Here is a 23,149-nt window from a genome sequence, read left to right on the forward strand (position 1 = left end):
AAAAGGCTGCTGTTGATAACAAGGGCATTTGCTAAATAGATGGTGTGTGTGCAACAATATACTGAAAGGTCAATTATATTGTGCAGCTTATCTCACCGCCTGTAGTTATTTAGGTGAAAGCTCCAAAATGCTTGCCTAATATGTCTGTTTATCCAAAAGGAAGTAAAAAGGGAGAGCTAGAAAGATAGCATTGCATCACATTACATGGCAATGCAATGCACAGTTGCTGAAGTTGAACCAAAATGAGCTTGTAATCTGGCTTCTGCAACTTTGAACATGAAAAATCCAATGAGGAGAAGAAAAGCAAAGCCAAAGAGTCCATCCCAAAATCCGACAAACAAGCAAAATGAACAAAAAACATTGAATTCAATTCTTTCTGATTTTAGAAACTGCATTAAAGAAGGGGTGCACCGGTCCTGGAGATACTGCAATACCAGGTCAATGCGTGGAGTGGACAGAGCAAGCTCTTTTTCCATCTCCCTGTTCTAAAAATCCATTTAATATATGGTCCCCAGATAGGGGACGTATCAGATATTAAACTGATAAGAACAGATACTACACTTGATCTTAGCCAAAAGGCCGAGAAGCGATAACCAGAATTGGTTTCAAACTACGGAGCCACCCAAGGATCCTGAAAAGTCCATTTGTGGAGATGAGCTCCTGGACTCCCGTTAAGAAGACATGTTGTCAACCTCTAGATCCCTTACATGCCTGCACTTTTCGGCTTGCTGCTGCTGCAATCCACGCGTTTTAGATCTGCATAACTCCACCTCTTTAAACACAGCACCTTCACCCCCTGCTGTTCCCACCCGCCTCAACACCGTTGGAAGGGAGGAGAACCAATTAAGGCGGGGGGTGGGGTGGAACGAGCAGCTGTCTACCCTTAGCAGGAGGGCTCCTGATTACATACCTCTCCTGCTGCTGCTGCTGCTGGCTGTCCAGCAGCAGACTGAAGGTGGCTGCTGCTGTGCACAGGTATATAAAGGCTCAGAGCCTATTATGACACGCGCAGCCAGCGTTCCATTGCCACATTCCATCTACTGCAGGCAGGATACCTGGCTGGCTGAATGTCGCTGAGAAGCTCACAGAGACCGCCATAAGCAACAGTTTAACAGAATGCCACAGACTAATCAACCAAACTTTTTGGGTTGGGTTCTCTTTTATAGTCTGCAGGCATTAAATGAAAGAAGTCAGTGTTCCAGCAGAAGGAGACAACGTTTCAGAAAAGGCATTGTAGCAAACCAAAAAAGAAATTTTAAGCGCAGCAGAGTAACCAGCGCACATACCTGTTAGCTCAGGTGAGTTTAAAAGGCTGCTGTTGATAACAAGGGCATTTGCTAAATAGATGGTGTGTGTGCAACAATATACTGAAAGGTCAATTATATTGTGCAGCTTATCTCACCACCTGTAGTTATTTAGGTGAAAGCTCCAAAATGCTTGCCTAATATGTCTGTTTATCCAAAATGAAGTAAAAAGGGAGAGCTAGAAAGATAGCATTGCATCACATTACATGGCAATGCAATGCACAGTTGCTGAAGTTGAACCAAAATGAGCTTGTAATCTGGCTTCTGCAACTTTGAACATGAAAAATCCAATGAGGAGAAGAAAAGCAAAGCCAAAGAGTCCATCCCAAAATCCGACAAACAAGCAAAATGAACAAAAAACATTGAATTCAATTCTTTCTGATTTTAGAAACTGCATTAAAGAAGGGGTGCACCGGTCCTGGAGATACTGCAATACCAGGTCAATGCGTGGAGTGGACAGAGCAAGCTCTTTTTCCATCTCCCTGTTCTAAAAATCCATTTAATATATGGTCCCCAGATAGGGGACGTATCAGATATTAAACTGATAAGAACAGATACTACACTTGATCTTAGCCAAAAGGCCGAGAAGCGATAACCAGAATTGGTTTCAAACTACGGAGCCACCCAAGGATCCTGAAAAGTCCATTTGTGGAGATGAGCTCCTGGACTCCCGTTAAGAAGACATGTTGTCAACCTCTAGATCCCTTACATGCCTGCACTTTTCGGCTTGCTGCTGCTGCAATCCACGCGTTTTAGATCTGCATAACTCCACCTCTTTAAACACAGCACCTTCACCCCCTGCTGTTCCCACCCGCCTCAACACCGTTGGAAGGGAGGAGAACCAATTAAGGCGGGGGGTGGGGTGGAACGAGCAGCTGTCTACCCTTAGCAGGAGGGTTCCTGATTACATACCTCTCCTGCTGCTGCTGCTGCTGGCTGTCCAGCAGCAGACTGAAGGTGGCTGCTGCTGTGCACAGGTATATAAAGGCTCAGAGCCTATTATGACACGCGCAGCCAGCGTTCCATTGCCACATTCCATCTACTGCAGGCAGGATACCTGGCTGGCTGAATGTCGCTGAGAAGCTCACAGAGACCGCCATAAGCAACAGTTTAACAGAATGCCACAGACTAATCAACCAAACTTTTTGGGTTGGGTTCTCTTTTATAGTCTGCAGGCATTAAATGAAAGAAGTCAGTGTTCCAGCAGAAGGAGACAACGTTTCAGAAAAGGCATTGTAGCAAACCAAAAAAGAAATTTTAAGCGCAGCAGAGTAACCAGCGCACATACCTGTTAGCTCAGGTGAGTTTAAAAGGCTGCTGTTGATAACAAGGGCATTTGCTAAATAGATGGTGTGTGTGCAACAATATACTGAAAGGTCAATTATATTGTGCAGCTTATCTCACCACCTGTAGTTATTTAGGTGAAAGCTCCAAAATGCTTGCCTAATATGTCTGTTTATCCAAAAGGAAGTAAAAAGGGAGAGCTAGAAAGATAGCATTGCATCACATTACATGGCAATGCAATGCACAGTTGCTGAAGTTGAACCAAAATGAGCTTGTAATCTGGCTTCTGCAACTTTGAACATGAAAAATCCAATGAGGAGAAGAAAAGCAAAGCCAAAGAGTCCATCCCAAAATCCGACAAACAAGCAAAATGAACAAAAAACATTGAATTCAATTCTTTCTGATTTTAGAAACTGCATTAAAGAAGGGGTGCACCGGTCCTGGAGATACTGCAATACCAGGTCAATGCGTGGAGTGGACAGAGCAAGCTCTTTTTCCATCTCCCTGTTCTAAAAATCCATTTAATATATGGTCCCCAGATAGGGGACGTATCAGATATTAAACTGATAGGAACAGATACTACACTTGATCTTAGCCAAAAGGCCGAGAAGCGATAACCAGAATTGGTTTCAAACTACGGAGCCACCCAAGGATCCTGAAAAGTCCATTTGTGGAGATGAGCTCCTGGACTCCCGTTAAGAAGACATGTTGTCAACCTCTAGATCCCTTACATGCCTGCACTTTTCGGCTTGCTGCTGCTGCAATCCACGCGTTTTAGATCTGCATAACTCCACCTCTTTAAACACAGCACCTTCACCCCCTGCTGTTCCCACCCGCCTCAACACCGTTGGAAGGGAGGAGAACCAATTAAGGCGGGGGGTGGGGTGGAACGAGCAGCTGTCTACCCTTAGCAGGAGGGCTCCTGATTACATACCTCTCCTGCTGCTGCTGCTGCTGGCTGTCCAGCAGCAGACTGAAGGTGGCTGCTGCTGTGCACAGGTATATAAAGGCTCAGAGCCTATTATGACACGTGCAGCCAGCGTTCCATTGCCACATTCCATCTACTGCAGGCAGGATACCTGGCTGGCTGAATGTCGCTGAGAAGCTCACAGAGACCGCCATAAGCAACAGTTTAACAGAATGCCACAGACTAATCAACCAAACTTTTTGGGTTGGGTTCTCTTTTATAGTCTGCAGGCATTAAATGAAAGAAGTCAGTGTTCCAGCAGAAGGAGACAACGTTTCAGAAAAGGCATTGTAGCAAACCAAAAAAGAAATTTTAAGCGCAGCAGAGTAACCAGCGCACATACCTGTTAGCTCAGGTGAGTTTAAAAGGCTGCTGTTGATAACAAGGGCATTTGCTAAATAGATGGTGTGTGTGCAACAATATACTGAAAGGTCAATTATATTGTGCAGCTTATCTCACCACCTGTAGTTATTTAGGTGAAAGCTCCAAAATGCTTGCCTAATATGTCTGTTTATCCAAAAGGAAGTAAAAAGGGAGAGCTAGAAAGATAGCATTGCATCACATTACATGGCAATGCAATGCACAGTTGCTGAAGTTGAACCAAAATGAGCTTGTAATCTGGCTTCTGCAACTTTGAACATGAAAAATCCAATGAGGAGAAGAAAAGCAAAGCCAAAGAGTCCATCCCAAAATCCGACAAACAAGCAAAATGAACAAAAAACATTGAATTCAATTCTTTCTGATTTTAGAAACTGCATTAAAGAAGGGGTGCACCGGTCCTGGAGATACTGCAATACCAGGTCAATGCGTGGAGTGGACAGAGCAAGCTCTTTTTCCATCTCCCTGTTCTAAAAATCCATTTAATATATGGTCCCCAGATAGGGGACGTATCAGATATTAAACTGATAAGAACAGATACTACACTTGATCTTAGCCAAAAGGCCGAGAAGCGATAACCAGAATTGGTTTCAAACTACGGAGCCACCCAAGGATCCTGAAAAGTCCATTTGTGGAGATGAGCTCCTGGACTCCCGTTAAGAAGACATGTTGTCAACCTCTAGATCCCTTACATGCCTGCACTTTTCGGCTTGCTGCTGCTGCAATCCACGCGTTTTAGATCTGCATAACTCCACCTCTTTAAACACAGCACCTTCACCCCCTGCTGTTCCCACCCGCCTCAACACCGTTGGAAGGGAGGAGAACCAATTAAGGCGGGGGGTGGGGTGGAACGAGCAGCTGTCTACCCTTAGCAGGAGGGCTCCTGATTACATACCTCTCCTGCTGCTGCTGCTGGCTGTCCAGCAGCAGACTGAAGGTGGCTGCTGCTGTGCACAGGTATATAAAGGCTCAGAGCCTATTATGACACGCGCAGCCAGCGTTCCATTGCCACATTCCATCTACTGCAGGCAGGATACCTGGCTGGCTGAATGTCGCTGAGAAGCTCACAGAGACCGCCATAAGCAACAGTTTAACAGAATGCCACAGACTAATCAACCAAACTTTTTGGGTTGGGTTCTCTTTTATAGTCTGCAGGCATTAAATGAAAGAAGTCAGTGTTCCAGCAGAAGGAGACAACGTTTCAGAAAAGGCATTGTAGCAAACCAAAAAAGAAATTTTAAGCGCAGCAGAGTAACCAGCGCACATACCTGTTAGCTCAGGTGAGTTTAAAAGGCTGCTGTTGATAACAAGGGCATTTGCTAAATAGATGGTGTGTGTGCAACAATATACTGAAAGGTCAATTATATTGTGCAGCTTATCTCACCACCTGTAGTTATTTAGGTGAAAGCTCCAAAATGCTTGCCTAATATGTCTGTTTATCCAAAAGGAAGTAAAAAGGGAGAGCTAGAAAGATAGCATTGCATCACATTACATGGCAATGCAATGCACAGTTGCTGAAGTTGAACCAAAATGAGCTTGTAATCTGGCTTCTGCAACTTTGAACATGAAAAATCCAATGAGGAGAAGAAAAGCAAAGCCAAAGAGTCCATCCCAAAATCCGACAAACAAGCAAAATGAACAAAAAACATTGAATTCAATTCTTTCTGATTTTAGAAACTGCATTAAAGAAGGGGTGCACCGGTCCTGGAGATACTGCAATACCAGGTCAATGCGTGGAGTGGACAGAGCAAGCTCTTTTTCCATCTCCCTGTTCTAAAAATCCATTTAATATATGGTCCCCAGATAGGGGACGTATCAGATATTAAACTGATAAGAACAGATACTACACTTGATCTTAGCCAAAAGGCCGAGAAGCGATAACCAGAATTGGTTTCAAACTACGGAGCCACCCAAGGATCCTGAAAAGTCCATTTGTGGAGATGAGCTCCTGGACTCCCGTTAAGAAGACATGTTGTCAACCGCTAGATCCCTTACATGCCTGCACTTTTCGGCTTGCTGCTGCTGCAATCCACGCGTTTTAGATCTGCATAACTCCACCTCTTTAAACACAGCACCTTCACCCCCTGCTGTTCCCACCCGCCTCAACACCGTTGGAAGGGAGGAGAACCAATTAAGGCGGGGGGTGGGGTGGAACGAGCAGCTGTCTACCCTTAGCAGGAGGGCTCCTGATTACATACCTCTCCTGCTGCTGCTGCTGCTGGCTGTCCAGCAGCAGACTGAAGGTGGCTGCTGCTGTGCACAGGTATATAAAGGCTCAGAGCCTATTATGACACGCGCAGCCAGCGTTCCATTGCCACATTCCATCTACTGCAGGCAGGATACCTGGCTGGCTGAATGTCGCTGAGAAGCTCACAGAGACCGCCATAAGCAACAGTTTAACAGAATGCCACAGACTAATCAACCAAACTTTTTGGGTTGGGTTCTCTTTTATAGTCTGCAGGCATTAAATGAAAGAAGTCAGTGTTCCAGCAGAAGGAGACAACGTTTCAGAAAAGGCATTGTAGCAAACCAAAAAAGAAATTTTAAGCGCAGCAGAGTAACCAGCGCACATACCTGTTAGCTCAGGTGAGTTTAAAAGGCTGCTGTTGATAACAAGGGCATTTGCTAAATAGATGGTGTGTGTGCAACAATATACTGAAAGGTCAATTATATTGTGCAGCTTATCTCACCACCTGTAGTTATTTAGGTGAAAGCTCCAAAATGCTTGCCTAATATGTCTGTTTATCCAAAAGGAAGTAAAAAGGGAGAGCTAGAAAGATAGCATTGCATCACATTACATGGCAATGCAATGCACAGTTGCTGAAGTTGAACCAAAATGAGCTTGTAATCTGGCTTCTGCAACTTTGAACATGAAAAATCCAATGAGGAGAAGAAAAGCAAAGCCAAAGAGTCCATCCCAAAATCCGACAAACAAGCAAAATGAACAAAAAACATTGAATTCAATTCTTTCTGATTTTAGAAACTGCATTAAAGAAGGGGTGCACCGGTCCTGGAGATACTGCAATACCAGGTCAATGCGTGGAGTGGACAGAGCAAGCTCTTTTTCCATCTCCCTGTTCTAAAAATCCATTTAATATATGGTCCCCAGATAGGGGACGTATCAGATATTAAACTGATAAGAACAGATACTACACTTGATCTTAGCCAAAAGGCCGAGAAGCGATAACCAGAATTGGTTTCAAACTACGGAGCCACCCAAGGATCCTGAAAAGTCCATTTGTGGAGATGAGCTCCTGGACTCCCGTTAAGAAGACATGTTGTCAACCGCTAGATCCCTTACATGCCTGCACTTTTCGGCTTGCTGCTGCTGCAATCCACGCGTTTTAGATCTGCATAACTCCACCTCTTTAAACACAGCACCTTCACCCCCTGCTGTTCCCACCCGCCTCAACACCGTTGGAAGGGAGGAGAACCAATTAAGGCGGGGGGTGGGGTGGAACGAGCAGCTGTCTACCCTTAGCAGGAGGGCTCCTGATTACATACCTCTCCTGCTGCTGCTGCTGCTGGCTGTCCAGCAGCAGACTGAAGGTGGCTGCTGCTGTGCACAGGTATATAAAGGCTCAGAGCCTATTATGACACGCGCAGCCAGCGTTCCATTGCCACATTCCATCTACTGCAGGCAGGATACCTGGCTGGCTGAATATCGCTGAGAAGCTCACAGAGACCGCCATAAGCAACAGTTTAACAGAATGCCACAGACTAATCAACCAAACTTTTTGGGTTGGGTTCTCTTTTATAGTCTGCAGGCATTAAATGAAAGAAGTCAGTGTTCCAGCAGAAGGAGACAACGTTTCAGAAAAGGCATTGTAGCAAACCAAAAAAGAAATTTTAAGCGCAGCAGAGTAACCAGCGCACATACCTGTTAGCTCAGGTGAGTTTAAAAGGCTGCTGTTGATAACAAGGGCATTTGCTAAATAGATGGTGTGTGTGCAACAATATACTGAAAGGTCAATTATATTGTGCAGCTTATCTCACCACCTGTAGTTATTTAGGTGAAAGCTCCAAAATGCTTGCCTAATATGTCTGTTTATCCAAAAGGAAGTAAAAAGGGAGAGCTAGAAAGATAGCATTGCATCACATTACATGGCAATGCAATGCACAGTTGCTGAAGTTGAACCAAAATGAGCTTGTAATCTGGCTTCTGCAACTTTGAACATGAAAAATCCAATGAGGAGAAGAAAAGCAAAGCCAAAGAGTCCATCCCAAAATCCGACAAACAAGCAAAATGAACAAAAAACATTGAATTCAATTCTTTCTGATTTTAGAAACTGCATTAAATAAGGGGTGCACCGGTCCTGGAGATACTGCAATACCAGGTCAATGCGTGGAGTGGACAGAGCAAGCTCTTTTTCCATCTCCCTGTTCTAAAAATCCATTTAATATATGGTCCCCAGATAGGGGACGTATCAGATATTAAACTGATAAGAACAGATACTACACTTGATCTTAGCCAAAAGGCCGAGAAGCGATAACCAGAATTGGTTTCAAACTACGGAGCCACCCAAGGATCCTGAAAAGTCCATTTGTGGAGATGAGCTCCTGGACTCCCGTTAAGAAGACATGTTGTCAACCGCTAGATCCCTTACATGCCTGCACTTTTCGGCTTGCTGCTGCTGCAATCCACGCGTTTTAGATCTGCATAACTCCACCTCTTTAAACACAGCACCTTCACCCCCTGCTGTTCCCACCCGCCTCAACACCGTTGGAAGGGAGGAGAACCAATTAAGGCGGGGGGTGGGGTGGAACGAGCAGCTGTCTACCCTTAGCAGGAGGGCTCCTGATTACATACCTCTCCTGCTGCTGCTGCTGCTGGCTGTCCAGCAGCAGACTGAAGGTGGCTGCTGCTGTGCACAGGTATATAAAGGCTCAGAGCCTATTATGACACGCGCAGCCAGCGTTCCATTGCCACATTCCATCTACTGCAGGCAGGATACCTGGCTGGCTGAATGTCGCTGAGAAGCTCACAGAGACCGCCATAAGCAACAGTTTAACAGAATGCCACAGACTAATCAACCAAACTTTTTGGGTTGGGTTCTCTTTTATAGTCTGCAGGCATTAAATGAAAGAAGTCAGTGTTCCAGCAGAAGGAGACAACGTTTCAGAAAAGGCATTGTAGCAAACCAAAAAAGAAATTTTAAGCGCAGCAGAGTAACCAGCGCACATACCTGTTAGCTCAGGTGAGTTTAAAAGGCTGCTGTTGATAACAAGGGCATTTGCTAAATAGATGGTGTGTGTGCAACAATATACTGAAAGGTCAATTATATTGTGCAGCTTATCTCACCACCTGTAGTTATTTAGGTGAAAGCTCCAAAATGCTTGCCTAATATGTCTGTTTATCCAAAAGGAAGTAAAAAGGGAGAGCTAGAAAGATAGCATTGCATCACACTACATGGCAATGCAATGCACAGTTGCTGAAGTTGAACCAAAATGAGCTTGTAATCTGGCTTCTGCAACTTTGAACATGAAAAATCCAATGAGGAGAAGAAAAGCAAAGCCAAAGAGTCCATCCCAAAATCCGACAAACAAGCAAAATGAACAAAAAACATTGAATTCAATTCTTTCTGATTTTAGAAACTGCATTAAAGAAGGGGTGCACCGGTCCTGGAGATACTGCAATACCAGGTCAATGCGTGGAGTGGACAGAGCAAGCTCTTTTTCCATCTCCCTGTTCTAAAAATCCATTTAATATATGGTCCCCAGATAGGGGACGTATCAGATATTAAACTGATAAGAACAGATACTACACTTGATCTTAGCCAAAAGGCCGAGAAGCGATAACCAGAATTGGTTTCAAACTACGGAGCCACCCAAGGATCCTGAAAAGTCCATTTGTGGAGATGAGCTCCTGGACTCCCGTTAAGAAGACATGTTGTCAACCGCTAGATCCCTTACATGCCTGCACTTTTCGGCTTGCTGCTGCTGCAATCCACGCGTTTTAGATCTGCATAACTCCACCTCTTTAAACACAGCACCTTCACCCCCTGCTGTTCCCACCCGCCTCAACACCGTTGGAAGGGAGGAGAACCAATTAAGGCGGGGGGTGGGGTGGAACGAGCAGCTGTCTACCCTTAGCAGGAGGGCTCCTGATTACATACCTCTCCTGCTGCTGCTGCTGCTGGCTGTCCAGCAGCAGACTGAAGGTGGCTGCTGCTGTGCACAGGTATATAAAGGCTCAGAGCCTATTATGACACGCGCAGCCAGCGTTCCATTGCCACATTCCATCTACTGCAGGCAGGATACCTGGCTGGCTGAATGTCGCTGAGAAGCTCACAGAGACCGCCATAAGCAACAGTTTAACAGAATGCCACAGACTAATCAACCAAACTTTTTGGGTTGGGTTCTCTTTTATAGTCTGCAGGCATTAAATGAAAGAAGTCAGTGTTCCAGCAGAAGGAGACAACGTTTCAGAAAAGGCATTGTAGCAAACCAAAAAAGAAATTTTAAGCGCAGCAGAGTAACCAGCGCACATACCTGTTAGCTCAGGTGAGTTTAAAAGGCTGCTGTTGATAACAAGGGCATTTGCTAAATAGATGGTGTGTGTGCAACAATATACTGAAAGGTCAATTATATTGTGCAGCTTATCTCACCACCTGTAGTTATTTAGGTGAAAGCTCCAAAATGCTTGCCTAATATGTCTGTTTATCCAAAAGGAAGTAAAAAGGGAGAGCTAGAAAGATAGCATTGCATCACATTACATGGCAATGCAATGCACAGTTGCTGAAGTTGAACCAAAATGAGCTTGTAATCTGGCTTCTGCAACTTTGAACATGAAAAATCCAATGAGGAGAAGAAAAGCAAAGCCAAAGAGTCCATCCCAAAATCCGACAAACAAGCAAAATGAACAAAAAACATTGAATTCAATTCTTTCTGATTTTAGAAACTGCATTAAAGAAGGGGTGCACCGGTCCTGGAGATACTGCAATACCAGGTCAATGCGTGGAGTGGACAGAGCAAGCTCTTTTTCCATCTCCCTGTTCTAAAAATCCATTTAATATATGGTCCCCAGATAGGGGACGTATCAGATATTAAACTGATAAGAACAGATACTACACTTGATCTTAGCCAAAAGGCCGAGAAGCGATAACCAGAATTGGTTTCAAACTACGGAGCCACCCAAGGATCCTGAAAAGTCCATTTGTGGAGATGAGCTCCTGGACTCCCGTTAAGAAGACATGTTGTCAACCTCTAGATCCCTTACATGCCTGCACTTTTCGGCTTGCTGCTGCTGCAATCGACGCGTTTTAGATCTGCATAACTCCACCTCTTTAAACACAGCACCTTCACCCCCTGCTGTTCCCACCCGCCTCAACACCGTTGGAAGGGAGGAGAACCAATTAAGGCGGGGGGTGGGGTGGAACGAGCAGCTGTCTACCCTTAGCAGGAGGGCTCCTGATTACATACCTCTCCTGCTGCTGCTGCTGCTGGCTGTCCAGCAGCAGACTGAAGGTGGCTGCTGCTGTGCACAGGTATATAAAGGCTCAGAGCCTATTATGACACGCGCAGCCAGCGTTCCATTGCCACATTCCATCTACTGCAGGCAGGATACCTGGCTGGCTGAATGTCGCTGAGAAGCTCACAGAGACCGCCATAAGCAACAGTTTAACAGAATGCCACAGACTAATCAACCAAACTTTTTGGGTTGGGTTCTCTTTTATAGTCTGCAGGCATTAAATGAAAGAAGTCAGTGTTCCAGCAGAAGGAGACAACGTTTCAGAAAAGGCATTGTAGCAAACCAAAAAAGAAATTTTAAGCGCAGCAGAGTAACCAGCGCACATACCTGTTAGCTCAGGTGAGTTTAAAAGGCTGCTGTTGATAACAAGGGCATTTGCTAAATAGATGGTGTGTGTGCAACAATATACTGAAAGGTCAATTATATTGTGCAGCTTATCTCACCACCTGTAGTTATTTAGGTGAAAGCTCCAAAATGCTTGCCTAATATGTCTGTTTATCCAAAAGGAAGTAAAAAGGGAGAGCTAGAAAGATAGCATTGCATCACATTACATGGCAATGCAATGCACAGTTGCTGAAGTTGAACCAAAATGAGCTTGTAATCTGGCTTCTGCAACTTTGAACATGAAAAATCCAATGAGGAGAAGAAAAGCAAAGCCAAAGAGTCCATCCCCAAAATCCGACAAACAAGCAAAATGAACAAAAAACATTGAATTCAATTCTTTCTGATTTTAGAAACTGCATTAAAGAAGGGGTGCACCGGTCCTGGAGATACTGCAATACCAGGTCAATGCGTGGAGTGGACAGAGCAAGCTCTTTTTCCATCTCCCTGTTCTAAAAATCCATTTAATATATGGTCCCCAGATAGGGGACGTATCAGATATTAAACTGATAAGAACAGATACTACACTTGATCTTAGCCAAAAGGCCGAGAAGCGATAACCAGAATTGGTTTCAAACTACGGAGCCACCCAAGGATCCTGAAAAGTCCATTTGTGGAGATGAGCTCCTGGACTCCCGTTAAGAAGACATGTTGTCAACCTCTAGATCCCTTACATGCCTGCACTTTTCGGCTTGCTGCTGCTGCAATCCACGCGTTTTAGATCTGCATAACTCCACCTCTTTAAACACAGCACCTTCACCCCCTGCTGTTCCCACCCGCCTCAACACCGTTGGAAGGGAGGAGAACCAATTAAGGCGGGGGGTGGGGTGGAACGAGCAGCTGTCTACCCTTAGCAGGAGGGCTCCTGATTACATACCTCTCCTGCTGCTGCTGCTGCTGGCTGTCCAGCAGCAGACTGAAGGTGGCTGCTGCTGTGCACAGGTATATAAAGGCTCAGAGCCTATTATGACACGCGCAGCCAGCGTTCCATTGCCACATTCCATCTACTGCAGGCAGGATACCTGGCTGGCTGAATGTCGCTGAGAAGCTCACAGAGACCGCCATAAGCAACAGTTTAACAGAATGCCACAGACTAATCAACCAAACTTTTTGGGTTGGGTTCTCTTTTATAGTCTGCAGGCATTAAATGAAAGAAGTCAGTGTTCCAGCAGAAGGAGACAACGTTTCAGAAAAGGCATTGTAGCAAACCAAAAAAGAAATTTTAAGCGCAGCAGAGTAACCAGCGCACATACCTGTTAGCTCAGGTGAGTTTAAAAGGCTGCTGTTGATAACAAGGGCATTTGCTAAATAGATGGTGTGTGTGCAACAATATACTGAAAGGTCAATTATATTGTGCAGCTTATCTCACCACCTGTAGTTATTTAGGTGAAAGCTCCAAAATGCTTGCCTAATATGTCTGTTTATCCAAAAGGAAGTAAAAAGGGAGAGCTAGAAAGATAGCATTGCATCACATTACATGGCAATGCAATGCACAGTTGCTGAAGTTGAACCAAAATGAGCTTGTAATCTGGCTTCTGCAACTTTGAACATGAAAAATCCAATGAGGAGAAGAAAAGCAAAGCCAAAGAGTCCATCCCCAAAATCCGACAAACAAGCAAAATGAACAAAAAACATTGAATTCAATTCTTTCTGATTTTAGAAACTGCATTAAAGAAGGGGTGCACCGGTCCTGGAGATACTGCAATACCAGGTCAATGCGTGGAGTGGACAGAGCAAGCTCTTTTTCCATCTCCCTGTTCTAAAAATCCATTTAATATATGGTCCCCAGATAGGGGACGTATCAGATATTAAACTGATAAGAACAGATACTACACTTGATCTTAGCCAAAAGGCCGAGAAGCGATAACCAGAATTGGTTTCAAACTACGGAGCCACCCAAGGATCCTGAAAAGTCCATTTGTGGAGATGAGCTCCTGGACTCCCGTTAAGAAGACATGTTGTCAACCTCTAGATCCCTTACATGCCTGCACTTTTCGGCTTGCTGCTGCTGCAATCCACGCGTTTTAGATCTGCATAACTCCACCTCTTTAAACACAGCACCTTCACCCCCTGCTGTTCCCACCCGCCTCAACACCGTTGGAAGGGAGGAGAACCAATTAAGGCGGGGGGTGGGGTGGAACGAGCAGCTGTCTACCCTTAGCAGGAGGGCTCCTGATTACATACCTCTCCTGCTGCTGCTGCTGCTGGCTGTCCAGCAGCAGACTGAAGGTGGCTGCTGCTGTGCACAGGTATATAAAGGCTCAGAGCCTATTATGACACGCGCAGCCAGCGTTCCATTGCCACATTCCATCTACTGCAGGCAGGATACCTGGCTGGCTGAATGTCGCTGAGAAGCTCACAGAGACCGCCATAAGCAACAGTTTAACAGAATGCCACAGACTAATCAACCAAACTTTTTGGGTTGGGTTCTCTTTTATAGTCTGCAGGCATTAAATGAAAGAAGTCAGTGTTCCAGCAGAAGGAGACAACGTTTCAGAAAAGGCATTGTAGCAAACCAAAAAAGAAATTTTAAGCGCAGCAGAGTAACCAGCGCACATACCTGTTAGCTCAGGTGAGTTTAAAAGGCTGCTGTTGATAACAAGGGCATTTGCTAAATAGATGGTGTGTGTGCAACAATATACTGAAAGGTCAATTATATTGTGCAGCTTATCTCACCACCTGTAGTTATTTAGGTGAAAGCTCCAAAATGCTTGCCTAATATGTCTGTTTATCCAAAAGGAAGTAAAAAGGGAGAGCTAGAAAGATAGCATTGCATCACATTACATGGCAATGCAATGCACAGTTGCTGAAGTTGAACCAAAATGAGCTTGTAATCTGGCTTCTGCAACTTTGAACATGAAAAATCCAATGAGGAGAAGAAAAGCAAAGCCAAAGAGTCCATCCCCAAAATCCGACAAACAAGCAAAATGAACAAAAAACATTGAATTCAATTCTTTCTGATTTTAGAAACTGCATTAAAGAAGGGGTGCACCGGTCCTGGAGATACTGCAATACCAGGTCAATGCGTGGAGTGGACAGAGCAAGCTCTTTTTCCATCTCCCTGTTCTAAAAATCCATTTAATATATGGTCCCCAGATAGGGGACGTATCAGATATTAAACTGATAAGAACAGATACTACACTTGATCTTAGCCAAAAGGCCGAGAAGCGATAACCAGAATTGGTTTCAAACTACGGAGCCACCCAAGGATCCTGAAAAGTCCATTTGTGGAGATGAGCTCCTGGACTCCCGTTAAGAAGACATGTTGTCAACCTCTAGATCCCTTACATGCCTGCACTTTTTGGCTTGCTGCTGCTGCAATCGACGCGTTTTAGATCTGCATAACTCCACCTCTTTAAACACAGCACCTTCACCCCCTGCTGTTCCCACCCGCCTCAACACCGTTGGAAGGGAGGAGAACCAATTAAGGCGGGGGGTGGGGTGGAACGAGCAGCTGTCTACCCTTAGCAGGAGGGCTCCTGATTACATACCTCTCCTGCTGCTGCTGCTGCTGGCTGTCCAGCAGCAGACTGAAGGTGGCTGCTGCTGTGCACAGGTATATAAAGGCTCAGAGCCTATTATGACACGCGCAGCCAGCGTTCCATTGCCACATTCCATCTACTGCAGGCAGGATACCTGGCTGGCTGAATGTCGCTGAGAAGCTCACAGAGACCGCCATAAGCAACAGTTTAACAGAATGCCACAGACTAATCAACCAAACTTTTTGGGTTGGGTTCTCTTTTATAGTCTGCAGGCATTAAATGAAAGAAGTCAGTGTTCCAGCAGAAGGAGACAACGTTTCAGAAAAGGCATTGTAGCAAACCAAAAAAGAAATTTTAAGCGCAGCAGAGTAACCAGCGCACATACCTGTTAGCTCAGGTGAGTTTAAAAGGCTGCTGTTGATAACAAGGGCATTTGCTAAATAGATGGTGTGTGTGCAACAATATACTGAAAGGTCAATTATATTGTGCAGCTTATCTCACCACCTGTAGTTATTTAGGTGAAAGCTCCAAAATGCTTGCCTAATATGTCTGTTTATCCAAAAGGAAGTAAAAAGGGAGAGCTAGAAAGATAGCATTGCATCACATTACATGGCAATGCAATGCACAGTTGCTGAAGTTGAACCAAAATGAGCTTGTAATCTGGCTTCTGCAACTTTGAACATGAAAAATCCAATGAGGAGAAGAAAAGCAAAGCCAAAGAGTCCATCCCCAAAATCCGACAAACAAGCAAAATGAACAAAAAACATTGAATTCAATTCTTTCTGATTTTAGAAACTGCATTAAAGAAGGGGTGCACCGGTCCTGGAGATACTGCAATACCAGGTCAATGCGTGGAGTGGACAGAGCAAGCTCTTTTTCCATCTCCCTGTTCTAAAAATCCATTTAATATATGGTCCCCAGATAGGGGACGTATCAGATATTAAACTGATAAGAACAGATACTACACTTGATCTTAGCCAAAAGGCCGAGAAGCGATAACCAGAATTGGTTTCAAACTACGGAGCCACCCAAGGATCCTGAAAAGTCCATTTGTGGAGATGAGCTCCTGGACTCCCGTTAAGAAGACATGTTGTCAACCTCTAGATCCCTTACATGCCTGCACTTTTCGGCTTGCTGCTGCTGCAATCCACGCGTTTTAGATCTGCATAACTCCACCTCTTTAAACACAGCACCTTCACCCCCTGCTGTTCCCACCCGCCTCAACACCGTTGGAAGGGAGGAGAACCAATTAAGGCGGGGGGTGGGGTGGAACGAGCAGCTGTCTACCCTTAGCAGGAGGGCTCCTGATTACATACCTCTCCTGCTGCTGCTGCTGCTGGCTGTCCAGCAGCAGACTGAAGGTGGCTGCTGCTGTGCACAGGTATATAAAGGCTCAGAGCCTATTATGACACGCGCAGCCAGCGTTCCATTGCCACATTCCATCTACTGCAGGCAGGATACCTGGCTGGCTGAATGTCGCTGAGAAGCTCACAGAGACCGCCATAAGCAACAGTTTAACAGAATGCCACAGACTAATCAACCAAACTTTTTGGGTTGGGTTCTCTTTTATAGTCTGCAGGCATTAAATGAAAGAAGTCAGTGTTCCAGCAGAAGGAGACAACGTTTCAGAAAAGGCATTGTAGCAAACCAAAAAAGAAATTTTAAGCGCAGCAGAGTAACCAGCGCACATACCTGTTAGCTCAGGTGAGTTTAAAAGGCTGCTGTTGATAACAAGGGCATTTGCTAAATAGATGGTGTGTGTGCAACAATATACTGAAAGGTCAATTATATTGTGCAGCTTATCTCACCACCTGTAGTTATTTAGGTGAAAGCTCCAAAATGCTTGCCTAATATGTCTGTTTATCCAAAAGGAAGTAAAAAGGGAGAGCTAGAAAGATAGCATTGCATCACATTACATGGCAATGCAATGCACAGTTGCTGAAGTTGAACCAAAATGAGCTTGTAATCTGGCTTCTGCAACTTTGAACATGAAAAATCCAATGAGGAGAAGAAAAGCAAAGCCAAAGAGTCCATCCCCAAAATCCGACAAACAAGCAAAATGAACAAAAAACATTGAATTCAATTCTTTCTGATTTTAGAAACTGCATTAAAGAAGGGGTGCACCGGTCCTGGAGATACTGCAATACCAGGTCAATGCGTGGAGTGGACAGAGCAAGCTCTTTTTCCATCTCCCTGTTCTAAAAATCCATTTAATATATGGTCCCCAGATAGGGGACGTATCAGATATTAAACTGATAAGAACAGATACTACACTTGATCTTAGCCAAAAGGCCGAGAAGCGATAACCAGAATTGGTTTCAAACTACGGAGCCACCCAAGGATCCTGAAAAGTCCATTTGTGGAGATGAGCTCCTGGACTCCCGTTAAGAAGACATGTTGTCAACCTCTAGATCCCTTACATGCCTGCACTTTTCGGCTTGCTGCTGCTGCAATCCACGCGTTTTAGATCTGCATAACTCCACCTCTTTAAACACAGCACCTTCACCCCCTGCTGTTCCCACCCGCCTCAACACCGTTGGAAGGGAGGAGAACCAATTAAGGCGGGGGGTGGGGTGGAACGAGCAGCTGTCTACCCTTAGCAGGAGGGCTCCTGATTACATACCTCTCCTGCTGCTGCTGCTGCTGGCTGTCCAGCAGCAGACTGAAGGTGGCTGCTGCTGTGCACAGGTATATAAAGGCTCAGAGCCTATTATGACACGCGCAGCCAGCGTTCCATTGCCACATTCCATCTACTGCAGGCAGGATACCTGGCTGGCTGAATGTCGCTGAGAAGCTCACAGAGACCGCCATAAGCAACAGTTTAACAGAATGCCACAGACTAATCAACCAAACTTTTTGGGTTGGGTTCTCTTTTATAGTCTGCAGGCATTAAATGAAAGAAGTCAGTGTTCCAGCAGAAGGAGACAACGTTTCAGAAAAGGCATTGTAGCAAACCAAAAAATAAATTTTAAGCGCAGCAGAGTAACCAGCGCACATACCTGTTAGCTCAGGTGAGTTTAAAAGGCTGCTGTTGATAACAAGGGCATTTGCTAAATAGATGGTGTGTGTGCAACAATATACTGAAAGGTCAATTATATTGTGCAGCTTATCTCACCACCTGTAGTTATTTAGGTGAAAGCTCCAAAATGCTTGCCTAATATGTCTGTTTATCCAAAAGGAAGTAAAAAGGGAGAGCTAGAAAGATAGCATTGCATCACATTACATGGCAATGCAATGCACAGTTGCTGAAGTTGAACCAAAATGAGCTTGTAATCTGGCTTCTGCAACTTTGAACATGAAAAATCCAATGAGGAGAAGAAAAGCAAAGCCAAAGAGTCCATCCCCAAAATCCGACAAACAAGCAAAATGAACAAAAAACATTGAATTCAATTCTTTCTGATTTTAGAAACTGCATTAAAGAAGGGGTGCACCGGTCCTGGAGATACTGCAATACCAGGTCAATGCGTGGAGTGGACAGAGCAAGCTCTTTTTCCATCTCCCTGTTCTAAAAATCCATTTAATATATGGTCCCCAGATAGGGGACGTATCAGATATTAAACTGATAAGAACAGATACTACACTTGATCTTAGCCAAAAGGCCGAGAAGCGATAACCAGAATTGGTTTCAAACTACGGAGCCACCCAAGGATCCTGAAAAGTCCATTTGTGGAGATGAGCTCCTGGACTCCCGTTAAGAAGACATGTTGTCAACCTCTAGATCCCTTACATGCCTGCACTTTTTGGCTTGCTGCTGCTGCAATCGACGCGTTTTAGATCTGCATAACTCCACCTCTTTAAACACAGCACCTTCACCCCCTGCTGTTCCCACCCGCCTCAACACCGTTGGAAGGGAGGAGAACCAATTAAGGCGGGGGGTGGGGTGGAACGAGCAGCTGTCTACCCTTAGCAGGAGGGCTCCTGATTACATACCTCTCCTGCTGCTGCTGCTGCTGGCTGTCCAGCAGCAGACTGAAGGTGGCTGCTGCTGTGCACAGGTATATAAAGGCTCAGAGCCTATTATGACACGCGCAGCCAGCGTTCCATTGCCACATTCCATCTACTGCAGGCAGGATACCTGGCTGGCTGAATGTCGCTGAGAAGCTCACAGAGACCGCCATAAGCAACAGTTTAACAGAATGCCACAGACTAATCAACCAAACTTTTTGGGTTGGGTTCTCTTTTATAGTCTGCAGGCATTAAATGAAAGAAGTCAGTGTTCCAGCAGAAGGAGACAACGTTTCAGAAAAGGCATTGTAGCAAACCAAAAAAGAAATTTTAAGCGCAGCAGAGTAACCAGCGCACATACCTGTTAGCTCAGGTGAGTTTAAAAGGCTGCTGTTGATAACAAGGGCATTTGCTAAATAGATGGTGTGTGTGCAACAATATACTGAAAGGTCAATTATATTGTGCAGCTTATCTCACCACCTGTAGTTATTTAGGTGAAAGCTCCAAAATGCTTGCCTAATATGTCTGTTTATCCAAAAGGAAGTAAAAAGGGAGAGCTAGAAAGATAGCATTGCATCACATTACATGGCAATGCAATGCACAGTTGCTGAAGTTGAACCAAAATGAGCTTGTAATCTGGCTTCTGCAACTTTGAACATGAAAAATCCAATGAGGAGAAGAAAAGCAAAGCCAAAGAGTCCATCCCCAAAATCCGACAAACAAGCAAAATGAACAAAAAACATTGAATTCAATTCTTTCTGATTTTAGAAACTGCATTAAAGAAGGGGTGCACCGGTCCTGGAGATACTGCAATACCAGGTCAATGCGTGGAGTGGACAGAGCAAGCTCTTTTTCCATCTCCCTGTTCTAAAAATCCATTTAATATATGGTCCCCAGATAGGGGACGTATCAGATATTAAACTGATAAGAACAGATACTACACTTGATCTTAGCCAAAAGGCCGAGAAGCGATAACCAGAATTGGTTTCAAACTACGGAGCCACCCAAGGATCCTGAAAAGTCCATTTGTGGAGATGAGCTCCTGGACTCCCGTTAAGAAGACATGTTGTCAACCTCTAGATCCCTTACATGCCTGCACTTTTCGGCTTGCTGCTGCTGCAATCCACGCGTTTTAGATCTGCATAACTCCACCTCTTTAAACACAGCACCTTCACCCCCTGCTGTTCCCACCCGCCTCAACACCGTTGGAAGGGAGGAGAACCAATTAAGGCGGGGGGTGGGGTGGAACGAGCAGCTGTCTACCCTTAGCAGGAGGGCTCCTGATTACATACCTCTCCTGCTGCTGCTGCTGCTGGCTGTCCAGCAGCAGACTGAAGGTGGCTGCTGCTGTGCACAGGTATATAAAGGCTCAGAGCCTATTATGACACGCGCAGCCAGCGTTCCATTGCCACATTCCATCTACTGCAGGCAGGATACCTGGCTGGCTGAATGTCGCTGAGAAGCTCACAGAGACCGCCATAAGCAACAGTTTAACAGAATGCCACAGACTAATCAACCAAACTTTTTGGGTTGGGTTCTCTTTTATAGTCTGCAGGCATTAAATGAAAGAAGTCAGTGTTCCAGCAGAAGGAGACAACGTTTCAGAAAAGGCATTGTAGCAAACCAAAAAAGAAATTTTAAGCGCAGCAGAGTAACCAGCGCACATACCTGTTAGCTCAGGTGAGTTTAAAAGGCTGCTGTTGATAACAAGGGCATTTGCTAAATAGATGGTGTGTGTGCAACAATATACTGAAAGGTCAATTATATTGTGCAGCTTATCTCACCACCTGTAGTTATTTAGGTGAAAGCTCCAAAATGCTTGCCTAATATGTCTGTTTATCCAAAAGGAAGTAAAAAGGGAGAGCTAGAAAGATAGCATTGCATCACATTACATGGCAATGCAATGCACAGTTGCTGAAGTTGAACCAAAATGAGCTTGTAATCTGGCTTCTGCAACTTTGAACATGAAAAATCCAATGAGGAGAAGAAAAGCAAAGCCAAAGAGTCCATCCCCAAAATCCGACAAACAAGCAAAATGAACAAAAAACATTGAATTCAATTCTTTCTGATTTTAGAAACTGCATTAAAGAAGGGGTGCACCGGTCCTGGAGATACTGCAATACCAGGTCAATGCGTGGAGTGGACAGAGCAAGCTCTTTTTCCATCTCCCTGTTCTAAAAATCCATTTAATATATGGTCCCCAGATAGGGGACGTATCAGATATTAAACTGATAAGAACAGATACTACACTTGATCTTAGCCAAAAGGCCGAGAAGCGATAACCAGAATTGGTTTCAAACTACGGAGCCACCCAAGGATCCTGAAAAGTCCATTTGTGGAGATGAGCTCCTGGACTCCCGTTAAGAAGACATGTTGTCAACCTCTAGATCCCTTACATGCCTGCACTTTTCGGCTTGCTGCTGCTGCAATCCACGCGTTTTAGATCTGCATAACTCCACCTCTTTAAACACAGCACCTTCACCCCCTGCTGTTCCCACCCGCCTCAACACCGTTGGAAGGGAGGAGAACCAATTAAGGCGGGGGGTGGGGTGGAACGAGCAGCTGTCTACCCTTAGCAGGAGGGCTCCTGATTACATACCTCTCCTGCTGCTGCTGCTGCTGGCTGTCCAGCAGCAGACTGAAGGTGGCTGCTGCTGTGCACAGGTATATAAAGGCTCAGAGCCTATTATGACACGCGCAGCCAGCGTTCCATTGCCACATTCCATCTACTGCAGGCAGGATACCTGGCTGGCTGAATGTCGCTGAGAAGCTCACAGAGACCGCCATAAGCAACAGTTTAACAGAATGCCACAGACTAATCAACCAAACTTTTTGGGTTGGGTTCTCTTTTATAGTCTGCAGGCATTAAATGAAAGAAGTCAGTGTTCCAGCAGAAGGAGACAACGTTTCAGAAAAGGCATTGTAGCAAACCAAAAAAGAAATTTTAAGCGCAGCAGAGTAACCAGCGCACATACCTGTTAGCTCAGGTGAGTTTAAAAGGCTGCTGTTGATAACAAGGGCATTTGCTAAATAGATGGTGTGTGTGCAACAATATACTGAAAGGTCAATTATATTGTGCAGCTTATCTCACCACCTGTAGTTATTTAGGTGAAAGCTCCAAAATGCTTGCCTAATATGTCTGTTTATCCAAAAGGAAGTAAAAAGGGAGAGCTAGAAAGATAGCATTGCATCACATTACATGGCAATGCAATGCACAGTTGCTGAAGTTGAACCAAAATGAGCTTGTAATCTGGCTTCTGCAACTTTGAACATGAAAAATCCAATGAGGAGAAGAAAAGCAAAGCCAAAGAGTCCATCCCCAAAATCCGACAAACAAGCAAAATGAACAAAAAACATTGAATTCAATTCTTTCTGATTTTAGAAACTGCATTAAAGAAGGGGTGCACCGGTCCTGGAGATACTGCAATACCAGGTCAATGCGTGGAGTGGACAGAGCAAGCTCTTTTTCCATCTCCCTGTTCTAAAAATCCATTTAATATATGGTCCCCAGATAGGGGACGTATCAGATATTAAACTGATAAGAACAGATACTACACTTGATCTTAGCCAAAAGGCCGAGAAGCGATAACCAGAATTGGTTTCAAACTACGGAGCCACCCAAGGATCCTGAAAAGTCCATTTGTGGAGATGAGCTCCTGGACTCCCGTTAAGAAGACATGTTGTCAACCTCTAGATCCCTTACATGCCTGCACTTTTCGGCTTGCTGCTGCTGCAATCCACGCGTTTTAGATCTGCATAACTCCACCTCTTTAAACACAGCACCTTCACCCCCTGCTGTTCCCACCCGCCTCAACACCGTTGGAAGGGAGGAGAACCAATTAAGGCGGGGGGTGGGGTGGAACGAGCAGCTGTCTACCCTTAGCAGGAGGGCTCCTGATTACATACCTCTCCTGCTGCTGCTGCTGCTGGCTGTCCA

General features: G+C 44.9%; 18 non-coding genes across 18 annotated transcripts; all 18 read right to left on the minus strand.

Moving 5' to 3' along the window:
* Positions 1-400: 400 nt before the first annotated feature.
* LOC141231692 (U2 spliceosomal RNA) lies at positions 401-591 on the minus strand. Its single transcript, XR_012298003.1, has one exon. It is a non-coding gene; the product is annotated as a U2 spliceosomal RNA (small nuclear RNA).
* Positions 592-1,706: 1,115 nt separating this feature from the next.
* LOC141231703 (U2 spliceosomal RNA) lies at positions 1,707-1,897 on the minus strand. Its single transcript, XR_012298014.1, has one exon. It is a non-coding gene; the product is annotated as a U2 spliceosomal RNA (small nuclear RNA).
* A 1,115-nt stretch (positions 1,898-3,012) lies between these two features.
* Positions 3,013-3,203, minus strand: LOC141231754 (U2 spliceosomal RNA). The gene has a single exon (XR_012298064.1). It is a non-coding gene; the product is annotated as a U2 spliceosomal RNA (small nuclear RNA).
* Positions 3,204-4,318: 1,115 nt separating this feature from the next.
* On the minus strand, positions 4,319-4,509 carry LOC141231714 (U2 spliceosomal RNA). The gene has a single exon (XR_012298025.1). It is a non-coding gene; the product is annotated as a U2 spliceosomal RNA (small nuclear RNA).
* A 1,112-nt stretch (positions 4,510-5,621) lies between these two features.
* LOC141231725 (U2 spliceosomal RNA) lies at positions 5,622-5,812 on the minus strand. The gene has a single exon (XR_012298036.1). It is a non-coding gene; the product is annotated as a U2 spliceosomal RNA (small nuclear RNA).
* Positions 5,813-6,927: 1,115 nt separating this feature from the next.
* On the minus strand, positions 6,928-7,118 carry LOC141231737 (U2 spliceosomal RNA). Its single transcript, XR_012298048.1, has one exon. It is a non-coding gene; the product is annotated as a U2 spliceosomal RNA (small nuclear RNA).
* Positions 7,119-8,233: 1,115 nt separating this feature from the next.
* On the minus strand, positions 8,234-8,424 carry LOC141231749 (U2 spliceosomal RNA). The gene has a single exon (XR_012298059.1). It is a non-coding gene; the product is annotated as a U2 spliceosomal RNA (small nuclear RNA).
* Positions 8,425-9,539: 1,115 nt separating this feature from the next.
* Positions 9,540-9,730, minus strand: LOC141231760 (U2 spliceosomal RNA). The gene has a single exon (XR_012298070.1). It is a non-coding gene; the product is annotated as a U2 spliceosomal RNA (small nuclear RNA).
* A 1,115-nt stretch (positions 9,731-10,845) lies between these two features.
* LOC141231771 (U2 spliceosomal RNA) lies at positions 10,846-11,036 on the minus strand. The gene has a single exon (XR_012298081.1). It is a non-coding gene; the product is annotated as a U2 spliceosomal RNA (small nuclear RNA).
* Positions 11,037-12,152: 1,116 nt separating this feature from the next.
* On the minus strand, positions 12,153-12,343 carry LOC141231783 (U2 spliceosomal RNA). Its single transcript, XR_012298092.1, has one exon. It is a non-coding gene; the product is annotated as a U2 spliceosomal RNA (small nuclear RNA).
* Positions 12,344-13,459: 1,116 nt separating this feature from the next.
* On the minus strand, positions 13,460-13,650 carry LOC141231794 (U2 spliceosomal RNA). The gene has a single exon (XR_012298104.1). It is a non-coding gene; the product is annotated as a U2 spliceosomal RNA (small nuclear RNA).
* Positions 13,651-14,766: 1,116 nt separating this feature from the next.
* Positions 14,767-14,957, minus strand: LOC141231806 (U2 spliceosomal RNA). The gene has a single exon (XR_012298115.1). It is a non-coding gene; the product is annotated as a U2 spliceosomal RNA (small nuclear RNA).
* A 1,116-nt stretch (positions 14,958-16,073) lies between these two features.
* Positions 16,074-16,264, minus strand: LOC141231817 (U2 spliceosomal RNA). Its single transcript, XR_012298126.1, has one exon. It is a non-coding gene; the product is annotated as a U2 spliceosomal RNA (small nuclear RNA).
* Positions 16,265-17,380: 1,116 nt separating this feature from the next.
* Positions 17,381-17,571, minus strand: LOC141231828 (U2 spliceosomal RNA). Its single transcript, XR_012298133.1, has one exon. It is a non-coding gene; the product is annotated as a U2 spliceosomal RNA (small nuclear RNA).
* A 1,116-nt stretch (positions 17,572-18,687) lies between these two features.
* Positions 18,688-18,878, minus strand: LOC141231841 (U2 spliceosomal RNA). The gene has a single exon (XR_012298143.1). It is a non-coding gene; the product is annotated as a U2 spliceosomal RNA (small nuclear RNA).
* Positions 18,879-19,994: 1,116 nt separating this feature from the next.
* Positions 19,995-20,185, minus strand: LOC141231853 (U2 spliceosomal RNA). Its single transcript, XR_012298152.1, has one exon. It is a non-coding gene; the product is annotated as a U2 spliceosomal RNA (small nuclear RNA).
* Positions 20,186-21,301: 1,116 nt separating this feature from the next.
* On the minus strand, positions 21,302-21,492 carry LOC141231865 (U2 spliceosomal RNA). Its single transcript, XR_012298157.1, has one exon. It is a non-coding gene; the product is annotated as a U2 spliceosomal RNA (small nuclear RNA).
* Positions 21,493-22,608: 1,116 nt separating this feature from the next.
* LOC141231876 (U2 spliceosomal RNA) lies at positions 22,609-22,799 on the minus strand. The gene has a single exon (XR_012298158.1). It is a non-coding gene; the product is annotated as a U2 spliceosomal RNA (small nuclear RNA).
* Positions 22,800-23,149: the final 350 nt, after the last annotated feature.

The sequence above is a fragment of the Phyllobates terribilis genome, unplaced genomic scaffold (assembly GCF_046119375.1).
Source record: "Phyllobates terribilis strain yellow unplaced genomic scaffold, ASM4611937v1 Scaffold_538__1_contigs__length_1162401, whole genome shotgun sequence".
Taxonomy (NCBI): domain Eukaryota; kingdom Metazoa; phylum Chordata; class Amphibia; order Anura; family Dendrobatidae; genus Phyllobates; species Phyllobates terribilis.